The sequence below is a fragment of the Ursus maritimus genome, unplaced genomic scaffold, assembly GCF_017311325.1.
Source record: "Ursus maritimus isolate PB19 unplaced genomic scaffold, ASM1731132v1 scaffold_33, whole genome shotgun sequence".
Taxonomy (NCBI): Eukaryota; Metazoa; Chordata; class Mammalia; order Carnivora; family Ursidae; genus Ursus; species Ursus maritimus.
In genome coordinates this window covers 18,593,706-18,612,888 of record NW_024425897.1, presented here as the reverse complement: position 1 = coordinate 18,612,888, position 19,183 = coordinate 18,593,706, and positions in this window count along the sequence as shown.

Here is a 19,183-nt window from a genome sequence, read left to right as displayed (position 1 = left end):
GACCCTGGGATCACGCCCTGAGCCAAAGGCAGACGCTTAACAACTGAGCCACCCAGGCACCCCAGGGAGAGAGAATCTTAAGCAGACTCCACGTTCAGCATGGAGCCTGATGTGGGGCTCGATCTCATGACCCTGAGACCATGACCTGAGCTTAACTGACTGAGCCACCCTGGCCCCCCAAGACAGAGATTTGTAATAGAAGTTTGAAAAGGCAAAAGTAGAGACAGCCTCCCAGGCAATCTATAACCCCCAGGATAAGAGCTCAGGCTCTGGGGTGAGAAAGCTCTAGATTGTCACCCTGTTTCTTCTACTGTCTATGAGTACATGATTTAGGGGGAGACACACACTTCTTCAAAGTATACCTTCCTCTTCGGTAAAATACATTAATTAACAGTACCTTTCTCAGAGGTTTGCATTGAGAATTGCATGAGATAATTTATATTAAAGTGTTCAGTAGAATGCCCAGCACCTGCTTAGTATTTAAGAAATGGAGGTCATTAGTATTTTGATTATTTCTACTTTTATTACTATTATTACCCAATGATACGCCAGTTATACAAAACTTAAAATGTCCCATAAGGGACATTTCTATTTCTGTCCCTGTTTTTCAACCCTCATTTTGAATCAGGAATTCTTAGACTTTCTATACATGTCTCCAGGTAGCCCAGAAGTGATTTTCAAATACAGCAGCTTCTCAAAGGCGGGATAGCATTGCTATTATTGCTTTGCTTCTTGAGAGCAAGAAAATATACCCAGCGTAATGCAAGAATGGTAATTATAACTCTATTCCGAGTTCCTGGATGTATGGTGTTCTCCCGCTGCTTGGAGAAAAATTCTTTCATCTTTTATTTTTATTTATTTTTTTAAAAGATTTTATTTATTTATTTAACAGAGATAGCCAGCGAGAGAGGGAACACAAGCAGGGGGAGTGGGAGAGGAAGAAGCAGGCTCATAGCGGAGGAGCCCAATGTGGGGCTCGATCCCACAACGCCGGGATCCCGCCCTGAGCCGAAGGCAGGCGCTTAACCGCTGTGCCACCCAGGTGCCCCTCTTTCATCTTTTAGATGCAGCTGATTGCAATGATTTTCACCAAGTTGTCCCTGGCAGTTAATAAGGGGGATTTGGATTCAGGGAGGGGACAGGAGAAGGGAGAAAGAAACTAATATTGCTTCCCTTATGTCAGACCCTTTACATGATTCATTTCATCAGCTCTTTAAAATAATCCTGTGATTCACATCTCCGAGTTACAGGCACGAGACTTTAAGAGATGATGTTCTTGCCTGACGCGCGGCACAACCAGAAAGTATCAGGGGGTTGGGTGCCATGCCAACCCGAGAGTTCAGTCTCCCCAGGAAGGAATGTGAAGAAAAATAACAAAGGTGGCGGCACCCTGAAAACCCAGGATGGATTTTCAGGGTGCGGCTCCAGGAGCTGCTCGGTCAAGTGAATGCCGTAGCCACCACCCCCCCCCGAGATTTGTTTTTCTTGCCTTATTTTGTCTGTACAGACCAAGAAAGCACCCCAGCCGAGAGAAAGCTTCCAAACATACGAACCCCAAGTTTACCCAGCCAGGGAGCATCCAAAAGACCAATAATTCCCTGGCTCCTTAATTTGGCTGGGAATCCTTCTCTTTGGTAATCGCTCCAGTATTCCCCACCCCCCTCCCATTTTCCTTTTTCTCACATGTCACCCTTGGCATGATGCCGTGCCACCCAGCTCCCACAACAGAAAGGATATGTGATTTCCCCCAGAGCCAAATTCCTTGGGTGTTAAAGTTGCGTCTTCTTAAAAAAGGCTGGTGGTGGCTTAGCCACAGAAGGATGGATCTGATGCTTGCGCTCCTCGCTGGGAAGGCGCCTGTGGGATGGTGTCACCTGTCACTGGGAGACAAAGAAAGTCGTGTTCCGCCACTCTGTGAATGGCAACTCTGTTGGAGTCCCTGACCTTGTTTGTTCAAATCCTGCCTCTTGTCTGACAGGGTGCAGGCGTGGCTTTTTTGTTTTGTTTTGTTTTTTTCGTTTGTTTTCTTATAGGCTCTTTTCCAGATTTCTTTTGTGAACACTGATCCTCGCAACAGAGATTGGGGGTTTTAGGATACCTGTTTCTAGAAGCTTCCATGATTTCATCTGTCCGCCTGTTGCTCCTAAGACGATGAACTTCACACAATAGAGGGATTTATGACTCTACCCAGCAGCTTTCATAGAGTTAGCAGATTGAATGAGGAGACATCGTTTCTCTTTCGTCTGTACCAGAATTTTAGGGTGTGAAGAAACCATGCCTGGCCGTATTGATCTGCTTACCTTCCGTCAGCCTGCAGATAAATGAGAATGAGTTTTATTTAAAGCAAACAAACAATAATAATTATGAAGAACATGGTATTCAAAGTTCCAGGTTCGAACCCTGCCCCCTCCTGCCCTGTATCCTTACTTGTTACGTGGACTTGATGGGTTTAAGTCACCTCTTTGATATTCAGGTTATTCAAATTTTTTTTGAGGATGCAATGAGATCAGGTGTTTAAGAGGTATCGGCTCATAGGACGTGCTTAGTAAGAGTGTTGACCGGTGAGAACAATGATTTCTTCACCCAGCCCCATGGGAAGTAGTTGGTCAGTTTGATGGTAAAGGTAACCAAGAATAGGGGTGGCCAGTTCATTTTCTTGCAAATAGTCTGCACTTTAGAGAGAAAATGGTCGTTCTCACCTCACACCAGTGTCTCTACCTTTTGTTTCTTCCAGTGTACCCTTTGTCTTTCTTTAGAGCTTTGCACATGCTGTTCCATCCACCCGGGGCCACTCTTCCCTTACTTTGCTCACCTCATGAGCTCTTCTTTTTATTCCCCAGGCCTCGGTTTAGATATCTCCATCTTTTTCTTCCCTTCTCCACCCAACCCTGGTGACCTCCCTCTTTGTGGTCTTCTGCACCCTCTACTCACCCACCTCACAACACTTAACCTATCCTGTTGCCACTGAATTTCCATGCCCCTCTTTCCCACCAGAGCTCAAGATCTGGAGGGACCAGAGCCTGGGTGTTCTTCACTCTTGGATCCCCAGCCCAGTTTGGGAACAGACCAGACTCTCAGCACACATTTGCTGGTTGAGGGAAGAATGCATGGATGAACAGAAGTTCTAAGCACCACAGTGAAAGAGTCTAGGGAAGTGATTACAAAATGGCGGCCAGAGATTAGTCAGAAGGGAGACCTAGATGCCTGCGCCTGCTAACCTTTGTCCTCTCTCCAGTGGACCCTCCGGTGAGGGTTCTGTGTCAAGTCCTGGCACCATCAGATAGTAAATGTCCTGATGGAGGTTCCCCCTTAAAAACAGAGACAAGTCCCCTGGCCTGCCCAGAGGTGGCCTGCTTCCCCTGCCACTTAGGCCTCACTCCTTGCCTAGGGTCTTTCCTCCATTTTCCTGTCTGGGGCCCTGTCTGCTTTTGGAGTCAAGAGGGGACTGTCTGCACCTTCTGCAGAGACAGCAAGGGAACATGACGTCTCACTCTGGCCCCAACCCCGAGCGTCATTGGTGTTGGCTAGGGATCAAAGCCGCTGTTCCATTTTTAACCTTCATCAGGGCCCCACCTCACCCTGAGCATGTGTTCCCGACATTTCATTGTGTGCCAGGGGGATAAACAAAACCCACCCCCTGAGTCTAGGGAAGGATGCCTTCGGGGGAGCTCTGAACCCGGCTGAGGCAGATAAGTGTTTTTCCCACCCAGGGCCCCCCTTGAGCACTGTGGTTTTTCCTGAGCTTACATGACACCACCATAAGGGAGATGGATGGCTTTATTTTTGTGCAGAACAAATCTACAGATGGTGACCCCCGACCAAAAAACAAAACAAAACAAAAAAAAAAACCAACCCAAAAAACCCAAAACAACAATAGAAAAACAGAACCTAGTGTGTGGAGGCGGGAGGTGGGGGGCAGGGGAGTCTGTCTTTGGCCGTGCTCTCTGTCTCATGTCTCCTACCTTTCTTCTTCTCCCCAGTTGCCTACAATTGTCACCAACGTCCCCTTTGGCTGGTTATTGGGGATTTTGACAGGAGACCGTTTGATTTTCAAACTTTCTATTAATCAAGGTACCAATAAATACATGCTTTTAGAATTCTCAAGCAATTAAAAATAGGTGTAAGGAAGAAAGATGGTGTCTGGCACGAAATAGGAACACAATGAGTATTTGTGCAAGGACGGAAGGGAAACAAAAATCCACCTACAGTCCATCCCTGTTAATATTTTGGTGAATATCCGTCTATATTATTTATGTATATTCAAGCAACATATACAAATAGGCTCATACTATAGTCACACGTAGTATATTCATACTTTCCCTATGTGCGTAATAGATACGTGTTCTGCTGCGTGCGTACATAGGAGATTCATAATGTGCGTTCATAATGTGCATATACCCGCACGTGTACACATGCATCATATATACATATATAACTATATATTGTCTACCGGGCTGCACTGTGCTGTTCCGTAGTCTCTACCACTGTGCTATCAAAAGCATAGTAGCGTGTCCGTATTGTACACGCAAACAGGATCAAACCGTTCACTGTGCTTCAGAATCTGTTTTTTTCCTCACCATGCCCTGGACATCTTTCCACGTCTATGAATGTAGAACAAATGTATTGCAATTCACAGCTGCCAAGTACCCATTTGTGAAGTGGTGTGACTACTGACTTCACCAGTTCCCGAGAGCTGGTTTTGAAATCCCCACCTTAATGTTGGCTCAGACTTTCCTTTTTCTCTTGTGACTCTTCCTCTCAGCTGCCTTCAGGCCCCATGGAGTCAAGGTCACAGTTTTCTGCTTTCTCGATCGCAACCTTGTCAGCATTGGGAAAGCAGATGCATGCTGGCAGGAATCCCGTGGATTTCTCTGGGATGCCTCGGCTTGGACAAGACAGCCTTCTCTTCTTCGCCTTTATCGATCTCAATGTTTGTTTCTTTGTGGAAGCAGTTCCTGCATCAGACTTTCAGGGGATGGGGTCTGGAGATTAATGGTTTCTACAGTCAGAACCAAGAAGCGTGGTAAGACATGGAAAGCAATACCCTCTGATGTCCCAAAGGGCCACAACGTCATTCTACCTTTGACCTTGTGGAAGTGACTTAATTTATTTGAAACACACTTCCCTTGCCTGGAAGATTGGGGAAATTATCATCGAAGCAGACTTCCTGGATTATTATGAGGACTAAAGTAAGTAAGTGCCCGGTACACGTAGCTGCTTAAAAATGCCAGCTTTTATTATTTTCCAAGAGGCGTTGGAAGTAGCAGATGATAGGCTCTGGAATTAGCCATTTCTGGGTTTGAATCTGAGGTCCACCTCCTCACAGGTGAGTGACTTAAATCCTCTTAGTTTCCATTTGCTCATCTGTAAGTTGGAGCTGAAATATTTATCAAAAATTATTGTCATAAAGCTCTAGGGCTCTCAAATGGTAGTGGCTCTTAGGGTTTACTAAATTCTAACCCTCTGTCACCAAATCCTCAGAAAGGCTTGATTTGTCTAATATTCCCACATTTGTGGCCATGTTTTCAAGGCTCTCTTGCCCTAAGATGATGCCCATTAAATGTAGACAATATGGAGACAAGAGCCAGAAACTTCATTTGAGTCCAGCCTTTCCTATTTACTTCCCAAACGACCTTGGATGAGGCACACAGCCTCTCACTTTTCTTGTTTCTCAATAGTTGATATTATTTATCATAAAACCAACTCTGAGTATATTCTTGGTACTTCGCAGTTTACAAAGCATTGTTTGTAGTCCATCTTCTCCCTGAACATCCCAGCCGGTGGTCAGGGTTCATAAATACACATGTAATACATCAACATTCTATCAAATACAGAGCCCTTTTGGAATAGGTTTGTTTTTCTTCATTAGGAAGCAAGTTGTGGACAGAAGGGTGGAAATGGGTGTTACTACTTACTGGGCTAGTAAGAGTACTCTGTTGTTAATCCATTCAACAAGCGTTGTGTGATTGCCTGTAATGTGCTAGTCATCGTCTTATGACTTGAGGATAAAATAAGGCACTATCATTGCTCTTGGGATCTCGTCTGAAGGGAGAGATGTACGTGGCAACATTTAGTAAACTGGCATGGCGGTAGGTGTTCTAATCAGGCGTGTGCAGGGTAGAGTGGTGGAGCAAATACGTAACACTGCTTGCAGGGCAGGGAGGGGCGTGGTGCTCACAAGATGTTTTAAGACAAGACAATCTTTGAATTCATCCTCTGTGATGTGTTCCCTAGATCAGAATGGGGCTGATGGGGTCAAGGGGTCAGGAAGCAGCTTTTGGCAAATGGTATCCTGTGTTTAAAGGCTAAGAGGCAGGACCCATTATGGTGTTTTCAGGGTACTCTGAGATGTCTCGAGAGCAATATGTGCAGGAGAGCAGGAGATGAAGCCAATGCGGTCAGCAGGGGCCAGAGCTTGGGGAACCCTGAGCTCCCCATTCAGGAATCTTCCCGTCAGAGACCAATGATGGTTTTTACATGGAGGAATACAGTGGTCCAAATTGTGTTTCTGGATGACTGGACTAGTTTCTTTGTTTGGGTTCTCTAAAATGCAGATCCTGAGGCAAGGATTTGGGTTCATGTGATTTATTTGGAATGTGACCCCAGGAGGGGAGTGGGGGAGGGAGGCAGAGAAGGAGAGAGAGCTGGTGAAGGGTACACTACAGGGCAAGGGGGGCTCCATTCCTTCCGATCTCTGGGTGACATTGTGGAAATCTCGGGCTTCTCCCCTTGTGGCTGAGGAAGCTGAGGTATTTATCCATTGGCTCCCCCCATCCCTGGTTGAAGGATGCTTCTAGGGCATCCACTCCCTGGCACTCCCTCTATGTCCCTTGTGGGCTGAGCATACTCTGATCCAGAGAACAGCCTCGGACAGAAAGATGAAGTGGTTGGGGTAGGAGGCCAGGTGTAGGAGTTGTCACTGAAGCTTCGGGTGAGCTCTGGGGTAGACTGAGGGGATGTGGGCAGGGCACTGACTAGGGCTGCCTGGGGGAAGAGAGGAGGGTGCAAAACCAGAGGGAGACATGATAAAAACCTAAATTAGGGCAGTTACAGCTGAGACGGAGGGGAGAGGGTCACTGATTCTACCGAGTAGCACCCATCACAGTTGCAAAGTGGATAATGGACCTTGTCAGTCACTGAGGAGGTGACACAGGGATTCCTCAGCCTGAGCAGACAGGTGACACCTACCTGCAGATCCACTCTTAGTTCATTTTTTTCTACTTTCTCCACTTTCTCTGCTTCCTGTTTCCTGGACATCAAGTGTTTTGAACTCATTGATCCTGTCCTTCTAAAAAATACAGCCCGTGGGGTGGTCCATTTTCTTTCTTTCTTTCTTTCTTTCTTTCTTTCTTTCTTTCTTTCTTTCTTTCTTTCTTTCTTTCTTTCTTTCTTTCTTTCTTTCTTGGTGGTCAATTTTCTGTGTCAGCTTGCCTAGGCTAGAGTGTCCAGTGATTCCATCAAACACTAATCTGGAGGTTGCCAGGAAGATATTTTGTAGATGAGATTAAGGTCCATAATCAGTTGACTTTAAGTCAGGGTGCTAATCCTAGATAATCTGGGCAGGCCTAATTTAATTAGACAGATGGTCTTAAGAACAGAAATGAGACTCTTCTGATGGAGAAGAAATTCTGCCTGTGGGCAGCGGCTTTAGTCCCTGCTCCTGACGGCCTGCCCCATGGATTTCAGAGTTGCCCAGCCAGCACCCACAATCACGTAAGCCAATTCCTTGCAACAAACCCCTTAATATATATCTCATCCCTTAATATGTATCTCTTACTGGTTGTGTTTCCCAGGTCAAACCCTAACAGATACGGTGTCTTCCTAGGAAGCCTGATGGTTCATTTTGTGTGTTGACTTGATTGGCCATGGCATGCCCAGACAGTTGATCAAACATTTTATTGTGGATGTTTCTGTGAGGCTGTTTTGGGATGAGATTCATGTTTAAATTGGCAGACTGACTAAAGCAGATTGCCCTCTTGAAGGTGAGTGGTCCTCATCCAATCTGTTGAAGGGCTGAATGAAACGAACAGGTGGGTGCCCCCTTTCCCCCAAGAGAGAATTCTTCTTGCCTGACTGACTTTGAACTGGGACATTCACTTTTTTCTCACCTTCGGACTCAAACAGAAACATCAGCTCTTCCTGGGTGTTGAGTTTGCCCATCTTCCGATGAGAATGACGCCATCAGCTCTTCTGGTTCTTAAGTCTTTGGACTCAGACTGCAACTAAACTGGCAGTGCTCCTGGGTCTCCAGCTGGCCAACTCACCCGGTAGCTCTTGGGATTTGTCAGCCTCCCTGGTCATGTCAGCCAGTTCCTTATAATAAATCTCGCTATTCATCTCTTTATCAATATATTCCAGTCATTCCGCCTCTCTTGAGAATGTGACTAATGGCGAAAGTCAAGATTTCTTGTATGTAAATCTTCTGGGCACAGAGTGGTCACATGACCTATGCCTGACCAATCAGAATTCTACTCTGGCTTAGCTCTCCTTTGGTTTCTTTAGGCTTGCCCACTGGTGCCATGGGTGCCCTCCCTGAGTCTGGCTCTGAAATGGAATAAGGACTTGGGTTTGGCCAACCTGGCCCTCCCTCCAAACATGGCTTCCGCCGCTGCTCTTTAGATTCTGGAACTGCCTTTGTGTTTGAGTGACAGTTGTCCAGATTCCTGCAGAGGGTCAGCATCAGCCCTCCTCTGCCCCTGTCTTAGGATTGGAAATTCCCTACTGGATGGACAGAGATATGAATGGAACTTGGCTAAACACCTACTGAGTATCTGTAGTGTCACTTCATTACCCAAGTGTTAGCGGAGGTCAACCAACAGACAAGAGAGAGGTCATGCTCTCACTCCGAGCTTTTAGCTGTTCTCCCTCTCAGCCAATCTGCTAGACTGCCAGCCTTGCTTGGAGAAATGCCTGTCACCAGATACCCTTCCCATCTCAGTGTTTCTGTATACAATCTTATTTTCTGCCGTGATTGGAACCTCCATTATGAAGGCCATAACGAGGTCCGCCCCATGAAGCGTACATGCATAAACTGTCTCCTGAGCCCCCAGAATCTAGACTATCAGGAGTACTTATCCAAATAGCTCCTAAAGCTTTGAAACATATAATCCCAGTTGCTCCTAAATCCTGGGTAACCTCATGCAAAAAGAGGGAAAAGAACCCTTGTCTTGCGGCTTTTCGAGATTAAAGATTTTGGCAGAATTGAGTGGTGCCCAGCCATCACTGGTCTAGTAACCACTTACCAGAGCTGCTAAGCCAGCAGACGCACAGTTAACTACCAAGGTGTGCCCCAAATCAGTAGTTGCAATCGGAGATATTAAAGCCATTCCAGGATTCAAAAAAACGAAAATAAATTAAAGCTCCCAGCCAATGCAGTGTTAATGGTCCGCTAATAGTTTTAATGGCTGCTTCTATAAATGTACAGAAACCCCACTTCTATTTCCCAGTTTGGTTTTAGCTATTTTTTGAACTCTGCTCGGGCCAGAAAAAGGATAGTGGGGGGAAAATGGGGAGGTGGTGATGGACGGAGGCCGCGCTGGTCTCTTGCAGGCTGCCCACTGGTTTCCTGTGACCAAAAGGAGCTGAGAAAAGAGCTGAGATTTTTCATGTTTGTTCTAAGGACAAAGCCAGCTTGAGGAAAAGAAATACAAGGTAGTGTGTAGAGAATCAGAAGCCTGGGTTGGAGTCCAGTCTGTATGGTTGACCTTGGACAAGTCATTTGCTTTCCTCGATCTTTTGATTGCAACTGAGCTGAATCAGTGACCCCAAAAGGCTACCCTAGAGCTTCCATGTTAGAATCACTTGTGGCAAAAGATGTTAAAATGCAGAGTCCCAGGCCCAATACTTATTGCGTTAGAATCTCCATCCCATAGCTATGAATGTATATTTTTCGTCATCCGCCCAAGGTGATTCTTAATCAAAGTCACGTTTGGAAATCACCAGACTAGTTCAGCCCCTGGTCCCTTCTAGCCTTAGCGTTCTCTGAGAATGGCCAGGGGACAGATTTGGGGTTTTCTGTTCTCTGTTGGAAGAGAGACAATTCTCTTGTTGGCTTCTTGGCTTTTTGTATCTCAGTTACTCCTGATAAGTGCTCCCAGCATCACCCCCCCCCCTTTGTATAGAAAATGCTATGGGTATCCCGACGGGAACTAAAGGCAAGGAAGCCCGCCGTGTCTGGTTTCTAGACGGAACTTAGCCTTTGGTTTTTACACAGTGCTTATTTTGGGGCCCTTAGTGAAATGACCTGAGTTGGCTATCTCGAACCCAGCCCCATGGAAAATCCACTGGAGAATCTAGAGACTGCAGGTTTCTAGGTCAAAAAGCAACTAAGTCAGAAACCCCGTTTCCAGATTAATGACACGCCGAACCACATGCTAACATATATTGAGTGCTAACTCAGGCCCAGGCACTTTTATGTGGATTATTTCTTTCAACCTCCCCATTCTTTTTTTTTTTTTTTTAAAGATTTTATTTATTTATTTGACAGAGATAGAGACAGCCAGTGAGAGAGGGAACACAAGCAGGGGGAGTGGGAGAGGAAGAAGCAGGCTCATAGCGGAGGAGCCTGATGTGGGGCTCGATCCCACAACGCCGGGATCACGCCCTGAGCCGAAGGCAAACGCTTAACCGCTGTGCCACCCAGGCGCCCCTCAACCTCCCCATTCTTGGTACTATTATTACTGCCCCCATTTTACATTTGAGAAAATCGAGGTACCCGGAGGCTACGTCATTTCCCCAAAGTTCTTAGTCAGGAGTCGTAAGAGGTATGATGACAAACCCAAGTGGTCTGGTTCCTGATGCCAAGCATCTCAAAATCAGCCTCTCCCGTCCCTGCTGCTGCTGTGAGCAGCTAGTTTATTTAGTATCTACTATGTGCCTGAAATCTGGTAAAATCCTTATACTTACTGACTCTTAATGAAAACCTTGTAAAGTAGATACAGATTTTTTTTTTCAAGATGGAGGCTGAGTGCTTGTCTCTGTCTTCCCAGAGTTTCACAGTAGCTGGACTTAAATATGTGTGCTTGATGGAAGAGTTCCACACATAACATAAACCCCTAGTTCCGTGTGTGTGTGTGTGTGTGTGTGTGTGTGTGTAGCTGGACTACGAAACAACCCTTTTGTGTAAAAAGGGATGCATGGTGCATTGTCCAGAAAAGTCTAGAGGGTGCAGACTCCAATCTTTCATTCCCTGTTTGTAAGAGGTATGTTCCAAATAAAATAAACAGACCCCATGTGATCACCATTGTGTTGCTGGCCTTAGCCATTTGCATGTCCGGCCTTCTCTTCTCCCACCTGGCAGCTGCTCCCTTCACTAAAGGGAACCGGGGACATTAGTAACGGCGTATCTATATATATTTGTAATTACAGAAGGGATTGTTTAGACTGATCGCAGGGCCATCACATGGAATCACAGAGTGACAGGTTGAGAGCGATTTTGCCAGACCAAGAAAGGACCGATTTCACGACGATTTTGGGGATTCAGCTCCCCCACCACGTTTCGCCTAATGCCGAGATTTATAGTGTAATGGGAACTAGGTGGGATTTGATCACTCTCAGCTTGTTTACCGCTGACCAGACCGAGTGGCAGGTTTCCTTAGCAAAGTCTGAAACGGGGGAGAGGGAAGTGTGCTCGGCTGAGAATGCAGACCTTTGTTCTCTGCGTGAGCAGGAGTCACGGTTTCCTGCCATGGGAACCTCAGTTTGTCCATCTGTACAATAGGATGACTGGGTTGGAAGACTCCCAAACCCCGTTGCAAGTGGAATATTTATTCGGGTTTGTTCACTTCTTCTCAACCCGCAGTGGCAGAGCGGCTGCTCCACGCCAGGCTTTCCTGCTGGGGGCCCTGGGGACCCAGAAAGGCACAGGGACAGCCAGCACACCTGCTCTGACGGCAGCCATTGGGTCACGCCTCTGCCGCTGTCCAGCTGCGCAACCTTGGGCCAGCCGCCTCCCCTCCCTGAGCTGGTTCGTCGTGTCATGAGAGGCTTACAGAAAGAAGTTTCTCGAAGTGTGACCAGATGACTTCTGGGTTCCTCAAAGCCCGGGGTGCTTGTTAACAGCTTGGATCCCTGGACCCCAGCCCAGATCTGCTGAATCACAATCTCTTGTGGGGAAGAGAGGGGGATATGCATTTCAGCAAGGACCCCAAGGTGATTCTTCAACATACTGACATCAGATAATGTGTTAAAGTGCCTCACGGTTTTTGAATGAGGCTGCATGCATGCTTGCTGACTTTTATGAATGTGTGCTCTGGAAAAGACGCCCGCTGCACGTGACTCCATGATTTATTCTCTTTACGGCACCTGTAGGATTTCCTCTTTACTGATAAATATGTATGTATGTGTGTGCATGTGTGTGTAGGTGCACACACATCTAGACACGTCCATAGGAAACTCTATTTACTGAAGACTTGATATGTGCCAAAATTTTACTTCCATAGCCATATTTAATCCTCACGCATACCCTAGAAGCTAAGTGCCATTACATGGGAGGAATGGGAGCTTCAGAGAGGTGAAAAGCCTGCTCAGGGGGACCCCTGCATGGCTCAGTAGGTTAAGTGTCCTACTCTCGATCTCGGCTCAGGTCTTGATCCCATGGTCATGGCGGGTGCAAGCCCCTCGTTGGGCTCCACTGGCATACAGCGAATAGTGCCCCCTGGAGTCTGGCGTCGAGGATATCCTGTAGCCATGGTCCCCTCCTCCAGTCCTCTTCTGGGTAGCAGAGTTCGCTACCGGGTGACAAGGCCTTTATTTCCTACTCCCCTGTGCTCACACGCAGCAACTAGAGGGCTTGTGGGGACAGGACCGAGAGTCGTCCTTCCCACCTTCCCTTCTTCCCACCCCTGCCCTCCTATTTCTTTCTTTTTTTTGGGGGGGGGTACAGAGTCTTTTGATCCGTTTATCTATAGTTGCATAACAAAATGCCCCGAACGTAGTGACTTAAAGCCTGTTTTATTTTTTAATGATGTCGCTGGTTAGGAATTGGGGCAGGGCTCAGCCAGGAGATTCTTCTGGTTCATGCGGCATTATCAGAGGTGACCTGGGCTAGTCTAGAGCAGGGGTCAGAAAGCTATGGCCTGCAAGCCACATCCAACTTGGCACCTGCTTTTTTGTACAGAAGGTTTTATCGGCACCCAGCTGTACCCATTCCTTACGCACTGTCCACGGCGGTTTTCGTGCTGTAGCAGCCGTGTGCATTAGTTGCAACAGAGACTCTATGACCTGCAAAGCCATGCATATTTACGATCTGACATTTTACAGAGAAAGTGTTCTGACCTCTGGTCTAGGGTGTCCAAAATGGTTTAACTCACTTCTCTGGTGCCTTGGAGGGCCTGGAAGACTGGCTCAGCTGGGACCATGACCAGACTGCCTACACGTGGCATCTCTCCAGCATAGAAACCCCAGTATACTTGAACTTCTTCCACGGCATCTGAGGAATCAAAGAAAGAATGTTCCAAGAGGCCCAGGCAAAACCAAGAGGCATATGGCCTAGCTTCAGAAGCTTGAGAATGTCCTTTGTGCCATATTCTGTTGGTCAAAAAATTCACTAGAATCAGTATAGATTCCAAGGAAGGGAACTGGTTTTCTTCTCTCTGTGGGAGGGGTAGCAAGAATTTATGGCCATCTTTCATCTACCACACCTCATTTCTGAAAATCTTGCTAAAATTCTTGCATCTCCTTTCTTGCCTTGGCCAGTGATAATCACAATGGAAATCTTTCTTTGATGATAAAGTATCTAGGAGACACTTGGCTGGGGAGAGGGGTATCAGCATCTATTCTATAAATATTTACTGCCCTCCTACAAAGTGCTGTGCACTCATCTGGGTATTAAAGATGCAACAGTGGGTAGGAACACGTGACCCCTGTCTGCATGGGACTCAGTTTCATGAATGTACATGTGAGTGTTGCAGAATTCATTGAAAATTAAGTTGAATATGCCCTGAGCTCCCCTTTTATAATTTATTTTATTTTTAAAAAATGTATTTGTCAGAAAGAGAGAGAGCACACAAGCAGGGAGAATGGCAGGCAGAGGGAGAAGCAAGCTCCCTGCTGAGCAAGGAGCCTGAGCAGGACTCGATCCCAGGACCCTGGGATCACAACCTGAGCCGAAGGCAGATAGTTAACTGACTGAGCTGCCCAGGTGTCTCGGAGCTCCCTTTTGACGAAATTTCTGAATCCAGCTTCATTTATTTTTCAGATCCATTCTTTTTTTCCGCCAAAATGTGAAATAGAAGAAAGGAATTCCAGTTAATTGAAGGTTCCAGATAGAACTTCGGTTTACATGCTTTTTCATTTTTTACAGCATTTATGTGTAGGTGATGTCATTCACATACCTTACAGTTTATCTTCATTTTGCTGTCATCTTGAATTCTGCCAAGTGGCTTCTACATCGTCTCCGTTTGTGGTCTACGTGGTCTAAGGTGGCGATGATCACGTGCCTGCACCCCACAGGCCCTAAGTCGGAACTCTGAAATATCAGTGGTTCAGTGGATGGAGTTGTACCCACGTGGCTGCAAGAGGAAATGCCTTCTGGGAATGCAGAATCAGAAGGGTCTATTCCAGGGACGCCGGGGTGGCTCAGTCAGTTAAGTGTATGCCTTCAGCTCAGGTCATGATCTCGGGATTCTTGGATTGAGTCCCACGTCGGGCTCCCTGTTCAGCAGGGAGTCTGCTTTCCCTCTGCTCCTCCCCCTGCTCCCCCCTCTCTCTCTCAAATAATAAAATCTTAAAAAAAAACAAAGCAGCATCAGTTCCAAAGCTCAGCTCCAAGTGTCTACTTGACACTTTATAGTTGGTCATTGTCACAGTCTAACATGGCAGGTTCTCCACGTATCTGTTCACGTGGGTCATGGGTATTTCTGACAGTCTTGACCTCGTGACCCACTGGGAGCTGATGTTCCCATGTCACATCCTGATGCCCCGGTGGCCAAGGTCTCAGGAAGAATAGAGGCTTTATTGGTCTTTTCCCACATCTATCACGTTTCCATCAAATCTCTCCCCTCCTTGGACCTTTCAGCACTGCCTATCAATGGCTTCATTGTAGTGGTGAACTCTCATTATCTGAAAATTCCTTGCTGCTCACCTTTCTTTTTCCTGTAGCTGTGGAGGAGGACGTTCCTTTGTGTGTGTGTGTGTGTGTGTGTGCATGTGTGTTTTAATGAATCTACCTGTATAGTCATTAATCTGTTTTAATTTACTATGTCATTCCTGGGAGCCAGTACTTTTTACTGGGGTGTAAATAGTTGGAATCTTTTTTTTCAAACAACTTTATTGAGGTGATTACACAAAAAGCTGTACGTACATAGTGTATACAACTTGGTGAAATTGCAGATAAGCATACACCTGTGAAACCATCCTTATGTCTGTACCGTAAACCTACCCATCGCTATAAAAGTCCCCTCTCCCTGCCCCATTCATTCATTCATTCATTCTTGATAGGGCAATAATAACTGAACCGAAGATCTCAGCAAATGTTTAAGTATATACAGAGTTGTTCACGATAAGCACCACGCTTTAGATGTCCTGGATTTATTCATCCTGCGTAACTGAAATTTTGTGCCTTTGACCAACACCTCCCTGTTTCCGTCTCTATCCAGCCATTGGTAACCACCATTCTACTCTCCGGTTCAGAGTTTGACTGTTTTAGATTCCTCATATAAGTGCTATCATATTGTATTTGTCTTTCTGCATCTGGCTTCTTTCGCTTAGCATAATGTCTTCCAGATTCATCCATTTTGTTGTTGCAAATGGCAGGACTCTCTTCTTTTTTAAAGGCTGAATGATATTCCATTGTATGTATGTGCTCCATTTTCCTTATCCATCACCCACCCGTGGACGTTTAGATGACCGCCATGTCTTGCCTATTGGGAATCATGCTGTAAAGAACATGGGAGGGCGGCTGCCTCTCAAAGATCCTGATTCCAGTTCCTTTGGCTCTACACCCAGAAGTGGATGGCTGGATCATGAGGCAGCTCGATTTTTAATTATTTGAGGACTGTTTTCCACAGTGGCTGCGCCAATTTATGTTCCTACTAACATCGCACAAGAATTCCCTTTTGTCCAATTCCTGGCCAACATGTGTTATTTTTTGGGTTTTCGTTTTGTTTTGTTTTGTTTTAATAATAGCCATTCTACCAGGTGTGAGGTGATATCTCCTTGTGGTTTTGCTTTGCCTTTCCCTGATGATGAGTGATGTTGAGCACATTTTCCTGTACCTGTTAGCCATTCATGTGTCTCTTTTAGAAGACTGTTCTTTTAGAATGTCTATTTAGAGGTTTATATCGGCTTTGGATATTAGCCCTTTATCCGATATATGGTTTGCCAATATTTTCCCCTAGCCCATAGGTTGCCTTTTCGTTTCGTTGACTGTTCCTTTATCCTGTACAGAAGCTCTGCAATTTGATGTAATTCCACTTGCCTGTTTTTGCATTTGTTACCTGTGCTTTTGGTGAATAATTCCGTTAGGAGGTGGTGCTTTTCTTGTATCTTCTCGCTGAATTGTCACGCCCACTTTCTGTGTTAACTCCCCAATTAGGAGCCTGTTCTCCAGAGCCAGACAGCACGGGGATCCTTTCCTGGTTCTGCCATTTACTCTGTGACTCTGAGTAGGTTGTTTCATCTCTGGGCCTCGGTTTTCTGTAAAATGGGGGTGGTCGCACAAAGATTTGTTGCGAGAGTTAATTGAGCTAATGGCACATGGCAAACATTCAACACATATAAGCTATAATTATTGTTTACCACCCTCTTCCCAGATTTGCAGAAAAGGCCACCAAGGCTCAGAAAAGTGAAGTAACTAGTTCAAGGTCACCCAGCTAATGAGACCAGAGCCAGGATTTTAGCGTAGCTCTGTTTGATTTTACTCTGTGTTCTTTCTCCCTGTTCCGTAAGCTCCTGCCGCCCAACGATGCACACATGACCTTTGGTGGTGTGCAGAGCATATCCCCGTAGGTGCCACATTGCTCCTATTTTTTTTTTCACTTCTCATTTTATTTCCTGTTGGAGAAGCTTCTCTTTCCTCTCCATGACGCTTGTTCTCTTTGGTGGGTCTTCTAGGTGGAGCAAAGCACACATAAACAAACTAAACAGGGTCTATATTTGCAATCAGGAAAACACGCCAGAGATGCCCTCAGTTTGGAAAGAGTGCAAAAATCAAGACAGATAAACAATCCTTGGCTAATATGGCTCAAGACTTGGAAAGCCCAAATCCTTCCTGGAGAACCAGCATGGCCTAGCGTCGTTCTTGTCCCCAAGAGGATCCCCAGGTGAGAGACCCTCTTTGGAAGCTCCAGATAGGTGTGACTGTGGGTGGGAACTGGGGGCATCTCGGCTCACATAATTTGGCAATTGTATTTTTTTTTGACATGTGCATGGCTAATAGAATTAATGTGAATTCCTGGGGACCACCAACCTCATTTGGGAAGGCCTGGAATCACATGGAAGTATTGAGTTGAGAAGCCTTGGGTTCCATTTGGAAAATATGTTTTTTCCCCCTTTTGAATTCAAACCACATGCAAATTGAAGGATGAGGAAGAAAAGTACCATTTCAAATCCCCTCTGCTGAGCTTTGGGCCCCTCCCCCCACCTCTCCGAATCCTTTGCTTTTATTGCCTTGTTAATCCTCACAAGAAACCATTGAAGTCAGCACCCCATTTTAAGGAAGAGAAAAGCAAGTTCGAAGCATATGTTGCTTTAAAGCATGGTGGAAAAAATACCTTCCTAACTGCCTTGCCCATGGAGTAGTATCAAACAACATGGTTATTAATGGAAGAGACTTGTTACCTGGTTGCACGGTAGCTAAACACTACGCAGAAATCACAGCACGTGTTCAGCTCAGGACCCTGAGAGCCTAGCAGGCTTGGGTTTATTGACACTCGTCTCAGCTGTGTGCCTTTGAACAGTTGCTTGACTTCTCTGATCCTCACTTTCCCTTCCTGTGAAATGCCAGTAGTGACAATCCCTGCCTCCTAGAATGATTGAGAGGTTGGGGATGACCGAAGTAAAGCGCTTAGCGTCAAGCTCATAGAAGTTGCCAGTGAATATAGAGCCATGCCAGGCATGAAGCAAATACAGCTTTCAGTTATTGGAAAATCATGGCAATATCTGTAATCAACAAGAGCAATTCCAGTGTATTGATAACCGCCTATTTATACAAGTTCTGATAACCTTAACGCTCACTTCGAGGGCCTAATGAATCCACTTCATTTCTTGTGAAATCCATAGCCAGACAGCAGGGGACGGACCTAGTTTCTGGCCCGTGCTCCAGAAATACAGAAATAGCAGTAGTGATCTAGAATCACTTAACTTCTGGGCTGGACCACAGTGATGCAAATGTACGGCGAGTGTCGGGAATGACGCTGACTGTCTTTCCCGCACGATACCACAACCTCGTTGGGGACTCAAAGCTACTTTTCTTTCTGTGAATAATTCCAGTGAACTTGGCTTGAGATACCAAGTTTTGGTAGAGTCTTTAAGACAAAGGATGTTCAAAGCCATGCTTGGGTTTCTTTGAAGGACGGCAAGGAGTAAGTTATTGACTTCATTCCCATTTACAATGGTTTAGAAAGAAACAAGGAAATGCTCTTTTCCAAATATCAAACAGCTGCTCCAAAAATACAAGCTGAAAAGATGCCATCATGCCATATTTCAGCCACAACAAACAGCAGTTATGAGAAGCCACAATAGATTTGAGAGGCACGGCAACATTCTTGAGCGGCTCATGTCGGTGGACAATCAGCGGGAGAACCACAATAAACACGCAGCTGTTGGCACGGCGGGCACGCCATATGGGGAAGCTGTCACTGCTGTTGGCCAGCAAGCCACCGACGGTCCCCTTGACCTCATGAACTGTTGACCTCACGGAACCCCACTATCCCGCCAATGATCCCAAAGCAGGAGCAACGCCACCCACTGTTACAGATGGTCTTCGGCCTCCACCTGAAGCTTAGCCAATAGCCATCTCACTGTTCCCTCGGGGTCACCGAAAATATGTTCCCCAAACTTCGCTCTATACGGCGACCCTCCCAAAAGACGGTCCTTGACAGACAGGTCCTGAGGTCAGAGAAGACTAGACACGTGACCTCCCGCTTGTCTCACTTAGAGTTGCTCATTCATCCAGAACTCAGGTGCCTTCTGAGTTCCTGCTCTGTCCATCTTTGCATGTCACTTGCACTCGGGGTGGCAGGGA